Raw genomic sequence first — 8,917 nt, 5'->3', positions numbered from 1 at the left:
GTTCAAATGGAGAAAGGGAAATGTTGAGGCATTTTCTGGAGAGCGGGGTTCAAATGGAGAAAGGGAAATGTTGAGGCATTTTCTGGAGAACGGGGTTCACAATGGCGATCACAAGTTATCGTCAGGCAACTGGGGTTCAAATGGAGAATGGGGTTCATTATTTTGGCAGACAAGATGTCGGGGTTCAAATGCAGTGATCCGGGATCATTTGCGCGAAAGAAAAATTTCGGGGTTCAAGAAAACGAAAAAAGAGAAAATTTCGGGGTTCAAGAAAAGCATTTAAGAGAGATGATAATCCCCAGCGGATGTGTGGTGTTCAGGCCATGGTTATCCCTGTGTTACCATTTATTTTGGTATCCAGGTCAACATTCTGTTTCGGTGATCAGGCCGACTTTCTCCGTACCAGACGGATTCTTCCTTCGAGATTGCTTCTTCGCCGATTCTGACAGGCGTTGTTAATTATATCCCATCAGAGTGCAAATTGTTCGTCTGTTCTTGGTATTCAATCACTCTTCATCCTGATCATCTGAAAGACGAGGCTATTCATATCGACAGGTTCACAGTGGATTGAATAGGGGCAGCTGTAACACCTCAAATTTGGCCTCCTCTCTTGGGACTAGCTTAGCATGTTGCATTTCATTTTTAGGTCATTAGTCATTGCATATTTGCACATCATATGGCCACATTGAGCAAGTCATCCTCCTAGGTCTTGATCAGAAGATAAAGAGGTTAAGATGCAAGCTGAGGGTTTCATTAAACTGATCACTAATCATCTGAGGGTTGGTAATTCAAATTAGGGTTTCATGGTTCCTCAAGGAGGTTGAGCATCATCTTGGTTGCAATGGTACATCATCATCATCATGGTCTTGTCATCATCCAAGAGATTCATTGCTTGAACAGATTCCTTGAGATTAGGGTTTTGACCTCTGGTCAACCCTAATCATCTGCATTGTGCCAATCAGGGCTTGTCAAGGAGATGAGGTTTTCAATGGATATGGGGATCATCATATGGTTATATTGAGCTTATGGAAGCTAGAGTTTCATCATTGAGCCATTTCATCAGGAGTTTGAGGCTCAAGTTCATCAGTCAAGCTGAAATTCATCTATCAGTCAGCAAAAGTCAACCACAAGTCAACTGATGGATTTGGAGGTGGGAGAGGGTTAGAGACACTTCATTCATGTATAAACAAGTTTCGTTTGACATTTCTAACATCAAGAATGAAGAAAATAAAGTCACATGAAAATTTCCAAAAATAGAAAGTGACTTGTAATTGAAATTGCCAAAAATGGAAAGGTTTTCTCCTCAAAATTACATGTCCAAAAATGCTTCAAATAAAATTTTGTCCAACATGAAAGTTGTAGATCTTGCTCTCACCTTTCCAAAAAGTCCAAGAACATGAATTTCTCATTTGTGGTTGGCAAGTTATAGATTGATCATTGTTAAGGAATGTTGAATTTCAAAGGTGCATAACTTTTGATTCACAAGGCCAAATGGAGTGAGACTTTTTTGAGCAAAATTCTTTTGATGTCCTCTATCCAAAAAAAGCATTACATTTCATGAATTTGGCTCACACAAAAAGTGCATTTTTCAAGTGGACTTAATTTGAATTTTGGAGGGAAAAAGGTCATTTTGCAAGATATCCATTGTTTTCACATGATTCCACTTGCATTAGCTCACAAACATCATTTCAAACTTGCTACAACCAGAAATTTCTACTGTTACATTGGTTTTGCACAAGTGAGGGTGGATTGGTCAATTGCCATTTAGCATGAAACTTGATTTTCACTAATCATGTGCATTTACACTAATTAGGATTAGAAACATGTTTAACATCACATATATAAACTAAATTGTAACTGTTTTCTAATTAGCAACAACAGAATCAAGATCTAGATCTGAAAATCACCAAATTCTTCATCTTCTTCTCTCACTTTTTTTTTGCAATTTTCTTCAAAAGCCTTGCCAAGATCTTCATCAATCCATGATCCATGAACATTTTGGAAGCTAATTGAATCAAGATTTCATCATTTCCAAGCCAATTCGTGGACTGTTGCATCAAGCTTCAACAATGTCAATTCAAGTTTTGAGCTAGATCCAAGGCAATTGAGCAACAAACCTTGTTCCATTCATCAACTCAAGCATCATAGAAGATCTGTTTTGGCATTACAAGGTGTAAAACACGCGTTTCCAGTTCTGCAATTCATAGAAGGTCAGATTTCGATTTTAATGATTCATGAAACTGTTTGATGCTTCTTGTAGATCTTTCTTAGTAGGTCATTCTGCACTTTGTTCCATTAAATTTGGTTGAGAAACGAACAAGTTATGTTGATTTGAAATTTCATGCTCAAAGATGTTTGCATTCGATTCTCTTAAATTAGGAAGAGTTAGGTCAAATTAATGTGATATTGTTGATGTACATTGAACAAGGATTCTGGTGATATATGGATTGTTGATTTTCGTGACAAATGTTCTTGAGTTAGGTTTTGGTATGAACTTGTGAAGAACACTTGAATATTTTCCAGATTTCCATGTTTGATCCAAAATAGCGCTACTGTACTTGTTGTTTGGTGTTAGCGCGCGCCAGGATTTGAACTTGGACTCCCTTCGATCCTTGGCTGATGAAAATTCCACTTTGGCTTTTGCAAATTATTTTCATGTGCTTCATATGATTTCACATGGTTCCATTCATGTTTTTTATTTTATTTTCTTCCATATGAAAAAATCCGTAACTCACAAACCATTAATCCAATTGAGGTGAGATATTTTCCATGATAATCCTTGCCATGTCTAGTATTTTTTGATGATTTTTATGGAAATTGTGCACGTGTGGATCTCTGTTTTGGCTAGGGTTTATGTGAACATGTCATTTGTTACACCTTGTTTACCATTTTGATCATGAAATGATGATGCTTAAATGGAAATTCCTGAAATTTTATATGCATATTCTAGACCCCTTAAGGAGCATTTTGGTATGTGGTTTGTGATTTTTGAGTTTCTGGATTGTGAGATATGCTATGATCTTTAGAGGTGTGACAATTTGTGTCACACCATTTCATGTCCAACTTCCTGATTTTTGTTGCCATGCCTATTGAATTTGAATTGAGCTGAGTTTTAGCATGATGATTCTTGGGGATGTTAGGATGTCTTGTGAATTTTCCTGGAAATTTTGAATGCATTTCCTATTTGTTTGAGAATTTCTCCCCTGTTTGTCCAATTGTGAACCTTTTGTGAGTCATGATCTCATATGTTTTGTGAAATTCTTGTGGCTTATTGGATGGACCTAAACTTTGGCATGTGTATTATAGACATCTTGAAGTTTGCCATGGTTTTGGTTTCACTCATTTATCTCATGTCATTTCTGTAACACCCTTCTAAAATACCCCAATAATTTAATTAAAATAACAACATATATCATCAGAGTAATTATGCAGTTAAGGGTGTCACATAATCACTTCACACCATGTTCCAAAATAACAGTCATGCTCTTTATTTAATCAAATAAACAGTAGCATAAATCGCAGCGGATATAAATCAAATCAATCAAAATATGTAACACATTACATGTAAAATGGTTCACAACCAATAGTAAAACATTTAAAATAATCCCTTCCCGATGTTACATCTATCAGAGCATGACCCACTAAGGAACTACTCTAGACTCCAAGTACTAGCTCCTACTCAATCACTGCTCGTTACCTGAAAAATAGTTGTAAGGGTGAGTTCCTCAATCGATATAATAAGTATTATAAAACATTATGTAATGCTAAGTAATTTAACACACTTCATCACCCTAATCCAAACATATATTCAGTAACAGCACATCACATCAAATATCATATTCAACACAATGCAACTCATGCTCGTACTCGACATCAACACAAACACACGTATAATACTGGAATACATCCATTCATATTATACGCCATACACATATTATGCAATGAGACTCCATGCATGCGGTACCGACTATTTATGAACATATAGTTCAACCTCACCGTCCAAATCCAGGCACGGCTACCAAGCTCACTAGTCCCACTCATTTGAGACATAGTGACTCACTCACTAATTCCTCACCATGGGAATTAGCTACCACCCCAAATGGGCCATGCTATGCACGCTAATCACCTAGCATGCAAACATCAACAACAATCAAAATGATTTACTCACTAATTCCTCACCATGGGAATTAGCTACCACCCCAAATGGGCCACCATATGCATGCTAATCACCTAGCAATGCAACAACAACAACAACTCAAGAATAGACGTATGCTCACACTCTAAGCCATAAAACAGTCTATTCACAAATGCATACATAATTGATACATTCACAGCATCATACATACCATCACACATCATCAACACATTTTATCACAAAAGCATATCATATCATGCCGCATAATCAAACACAGTATTAGCGCACTCTACTAATACCTATACTACTCAAACCACGGGAAAATAATCCCCACTACGTCATACATCAGCTAAGTCACAGCACTCAGCCTAAACAACCAAAAACTGCACAACAACAGTTCAGAAAAACCACAAGTCTGCCCATACGCGTATTGCCTATGCCCGTACGCGTATGGCGCATTTTCTCGCCCAACCCATACGCGTATTGCCCACGCCCATACGCGTATGCTACGCGTACCACATTCTCATACGCGTATCAACAGAGACAATTTCACGTCCAAAACCTCATCCTTTCCACTCATACGCGTAAGGCCTCATCCATACACGTACCAGCCATATCATACGCGTATTGCCTAGTGCCATACGCGTATGACCAGAAGCCAGAATTCCCAGATCTGCTATGGCTTTCTCTGCTACGAGATCTATCCAATTCAACCTTCTACAATCAAATTTTTACACGCAATTCATTCATCTCATCTAACACGAATCATACACTTTCGATTTCACAAATTTCTAACCTTTCTACCTCTAATTCCTACGAATTTCTTCAATTTTAACTCAAATTCCGTTCATCCCAAAAGTTCACAAATTCATCATACATCATTCAATCAGAGGCAATTCAATGGTTTCTCACTACCCATCACATATTATCCCATAATACCCATTAAACGATGATAAACCCCCCTTACCTGAGTCAATTCCGGCAAATCTCTGAGCTCTAAGCTTTTCCTTCCTTCAACCTTCGTTCTCTGGCTCTTTGCCCTTTTTTTCCCTTTCCGTCTCTTTTCCCTTTTCACGTGAAAATAACCTTTTTACCACAAATGGGATTTTTTCTAAATTCCAACTTATATATTTTCCAATAATTATTATTCCAATAATAATAATAATAATCCAATAATTTAAATTATTTAATTAAATTAATAAATATAATATTAACTTAAATTAAATAATTATCTTATTATTATCGGGGTGTTACAACTCTCCCCCACTAAAAGAGTTTTCGTCCTCGGAAACATACCTCAAGTGAATAACTCAGGATAAGACTCCTTCATCTGACTCTCAAGTTCCCAAGTCACATTGCCACCTGCTGGTCCTCCCCAAGCTACCTTCACCAAGGCAATCTCTTTACCCCGCAACTGCTTCAACTCTCGATCCTCAATCCTCATAGGTGATGTTTCAACAGTCAGGTTATCTCTCACCTGGACATCATCTACTTGGACCACATGCGACGGATCATGAATGTACCTCCTCAACTGAGACACATGAAAAACCTCATGCAAATTAGCAAGCGACGGCGGTAAAGCGATACGATAGGCTACCTCCCCTATCCTCTCCAAAATCTGATAAGGACCAATAAATCGAGGTGTCAATTTCTTCGACTTCAAAGCTCGACCAACACCAGTTATCGGAGTAACGCGAAGAAACACATGGTCTCCCTCTTGGAACTCAAGTGACTTCCTCCTCTTGTCGTGATAACTCTTCTGACGACTCTGAGCAATTCTCATCTTCTTCTGAATCATCTTAATCTTTTCCGTAGTTTGTTGAACAATCTCCGGCCCAACCACAGCACTCTCACCGGACTCATACCAACATAACGGTGTCCGACATCTCCTACCATACAAAGCTTCAAACGGTGCCATACCAATGCTCGAATGAAAACTATTGTTGTAGGTAAACTCAATCAAAGGTAAATAACTATCCCAAGAGCCTCCCTTTTCCAAAACACAAGCTCTCAAAAGATCCTCTAGTGACTGAATCGTCCTCTCCGTCTGACCATCAGTCTGCGGGTGATATGCAGAACTCAATCTCAGCTTAGTTCCCAAAGCCTTCTGCAAACCTTCCCAGAATTTCGATGTAAATCTAGGATCTCTGTCCGAAACAATACTCGACGGAATACCATGCAAACTTACAACCTTCTCAATATACAACTCAGCTAATCTCTCTAACGGATAATCCATTCTGATCGGAATGAAATGAGCCGATTTCGTCAATCTATCAACAATCACCCAAATAGCTTCAAAATTCCTACTTGTCCTCGGTAATCCCGAAACAAAATCCATACTGATACTATCCCACTTCCACTCTGGAATAGCCAACGGTTGCATTAGCCCAGACGGCTTCTGATGCTCAATCTTTGACTTCTGACAAGTCAAACAAGAATAAACAAAACTCGCAATTTCTCTTTTCATTCCCGGCCACCAAAATAACTTTTTCAAATCATGATACATCTTCGTAGCTCCAGGATGAATACTCAAGCCACTACGATGTCCTTCCTCCAGAATACTCTTCTTAAGTTCGGTAACATCCGGAATACACACCCGATTACCAAATTTCAAAACACCATTCTCATCAACTCTGAATTCACCACCTTGGCCTTGATTCACTAAAGTCAACTTATCAACCAAAAACACATCGGATTTCTGACCCTCTCTGATCTCATCCAGAATATTACTCGTTAACTTCAACATTCCCAATCTAACACTATTGTGAGTACTCTCACACACCAAACTCAAGTCTCTAAACTGCTCAATTAGATCAAATTCCTTAACCATTAACATGGACATGTGTAATGATTTCCGACTCAATGCATCAGCCACCACGTTTGCTTTACCCGGATGGTAATTCAAACCAAAGTCATAATCCTTCAGAAATTCTAACCATCTCCTCTGTCTCATATTCAGCTCTTTCTGATCAAAAAAATACTTTAAACTTTTATGATCACTGAAAACCTCAAATCTGGACCCGTACAAATAATGCCTCCATAACTTCAGAACAAATACCACAGCTGCCAATTCTAAATCGTGTGTCGGATAGTTCCTCTCATGAACCCTCAGTTGTCTCGAAGCATAAGCTATAACCTGCTTATTCTGCATCAACACACCACCCAAACCCAACAATGAAGCATCACAATAAACCTCAAATGATTCCGACGAACTCGGTAATATCAGAATAGGAGCAGTAGTCAACCTTCTCTTTAACTCTTGGAAACCTTCTTCACATTTTGAGTCCCAAATAAACGCTTGCCCCTTTCTAGTCAACATCGTCAACGGTAACGCTAACTTAGCAAATCCTTCAATGAACTTCCTATAGTAACCAGCCAATCCAAGGAAACTTCGAATCTCAGCAACAGACTTCGGAGCTTCCCACTTAGATACCGCTTCTATCTTAGAAGGATCAACAGCAACACCACCTCTTGAAATCACATGACCAAGAAAACTCACCTCTTCTAACCAAAATTCACATTTGGACAGTTTAGCAAATAACCTCTTTTCTCTTAGAACTTCTAAAACCACTCTCAAATGCTCAGCATGCTCTTCTTCAGATTTCGAATACACCAAAATGTCATCAATAAACACCACAACAAACTGATCTAGATACGGATGGAAAATCCTATTCATATACTCCATAAATACTCCAGGCGCATTAGTCACACTAAAAGGCATTACAGAATACTCATAATGTCCATACCTTGTTCTGAACGCAGTCTTCTGAATATCCTCAGTTTTCACACGTATCTGATGATACCCAGATCTCAAATCTTTCTTGCTGAACACACTCGCACCAACCAATTGATCCATCAAATCATCAATCCTCGGCAAAGGATACCGATTCTTGATCGTCACTTTATTCAGTTGCCTGTAGTCCACACACAACCTCATAGTACCTTCTTTCTTCTTAACCAACAACACTGGTGCACCCCACGGTGACACACTCGGACGAATAAATTTCTTATCCAACAGATCCTCCAACTGACTCTTCAATTCAGCTAACTCAACAGCAGACATACGGTACGGAGCCATCGATATCGGCCTAGTACCAGGTACCAAATCAATCGAGAACTCAACTTCACGCTCTGGCGGCAATTCATTCACTTCTTCCGGAAACACATCAGGAAAATCACACACCACGGCTAGATCACCAATCACCAGTTTATCTTTAGCCTCCAAAGTCGCTAACAGCATAAACAACTCTGCTCCATCTGCCACTTCCTCATTCACCTGTCTTGCAGATAGAAACAAACTCTTTCCTTCCTCAATCTCAGGAAAAATCACAGTCTTATCAAAACAGTTAATAGAAACTCGGTTAAACACCAACCAGTTCATACCCAATATAACGTCAATCTGCACTAGTGGAAGACACACAAGGTCCATCCTAAAGTCTCTACCAAAAATACTCAAAGGACAATTCAAACAAACTGAAGTAGTAGTCACTGAACCCTTTGCAGGAGTATCAATCACCATACTTCCAAGCATCTCAGATATCTCTAACTTAAGTTTCACAGCACAATCCAAAGATATAAAGGAATGAGTAGCACCGGTGTCAATAATAGCTACAAGAGGAAAGCCATTAATATAACACGTACCTCGGATCAAACGACCATCTGCAGAAGTCTCAGAACCCGATAAAGCAAAGACCTTGCCTCCCGACTGATTCTCTCTCTTCGGCTTAGGACACTGTGGACTGATATGACCCAACTCTCCACAGTTGAAACAAGTTACAGTCT

This window comes from Lathyrus oleraceus, chromosome 4 (genome assembly GCF_024323335.1).
Source record: "Lathyrus oleraceus cultivar Zhongwan6 chromosome 4, CAAS_Psat_ZW6_1.0, whole genome shotgun sequence".
NCBI lineage: Eukaryota > Viridiplantae > Streptophyta > Magnoliopsida > Fabales > Fabaceae > Lathyrus > Lathyrus oleraceus.
The sequence above is the reverse complement of the archived record's forward strand: the minus strand, read 5'-3'. Positions refer to the sequence as shown.